This window comes from Eupeodes corollae, chromosome 1, assembly GCF_945859685.1.
Source record: "Eupeodes corollae chromosome 1, idEupCoro1.1, whole genome shotgun sequence".
Lineage (NCBI taxonomy): Eukaryota > Metazoa > Arthropoda > Insecta > Diptera > Syrphidae > Eupeodes > Eupeodes corollae.
The window spans coordinates 280,824,658-280,825,869 of record NC_079147.1 but is presented as its reverse complement, the minus strand read 5'-3'; positions in this window follow the sequence as shown (position 1 = coordinate 280,825,869).

The following is a 1,212-nucleotide window of genomic DNA, read 5'->3' as shown; positions in this document are numbered from 1 at the left end:
TCTGTCATTCAAATCCAAACCAAATCAACCCGACAATCAACATGGTGGTAGGTAAGTAAATAATTCGTGGTTTGTTTATTATTTGCATCGATTTATTATTTACAAACCTAATAATAATTTTTGTTTCTTTTAGGTCTGGGAGGCAGTCCACCAGGCGTCCGCAACAAATATTTGTTTAAATTTTGTTTGCTTCCAGGTGGAATGCAGACGCAGAGGAGATGTGAATATACATACATACGTTTGTAACTTTGTTTACTTTAACCTTGTAGGTATTTTGCCTTATAAAGTCATAAACCCATTATTATCGTCATCAATTAAGGATCTCCTTTTGCATATGTGTAGGACTGTTCGTATATTGAAAGAAGCAATCCACATGACTTTTAAAAGTCGATTTACTCTAAACACAAACAGTCCCCTCATAATACTTGAATTTCTTTATCTTATCTTTAAAAACACAGGGATGCGGGTGTTTAAAGACATTATTTATGATCTACATATGTGTATGAGCGTGGGTCAATATGTTATGCGTGAGGAACTTATGAATTTTGTAAATATATTTAAATTTGACAGCTACTCAAAATTAATAATACCACACAAACACTGACGTCGCTCGTTGATTTTGTATGCAATTGGATTTAAACGTCAAACTGGAACTATGTACTGTCAAAACTAGTTTCAATCTCACTGACACTTTTTAACACCATGCACTGATTATAATCTTTAAATAGCAAATTAAAAAGTCACATAAATATCATTTATGTATAAACATCTGGGTGGAGCTTTCAAATGCTTTTGTTAATCATGGATGATTCATTAAACGTCAGATATATTCATCCAATTCGGCATATGATTCATTGAAGATTTAAAATATATTCAATTGTTTTATTCTTGTTTTTATTCCGATTTATTTTTTATTTGTACGTATCAAGTACAAACACAATCAAAATTGCTCACATTGAAGTATTCAAAACTAGGTCGTTTTTTGTTTTCTTTTTTACCGGCTAAACAGGATGTACTGCATTGAATTTTTAATTTTCGAATAAAAACATAGGTATAAATATAATATAAAACTACTTTAAAAAATTAACCTCAACAGTTTCAATGCCTAAATTGGAAAGGTATAAGCTTAATATATGAGGTATTCTGATGACATGGTAGTAATTTGAACAGAATGGAAGTGTTTCTTGTGTGGCGATATCATTATGAAAACAT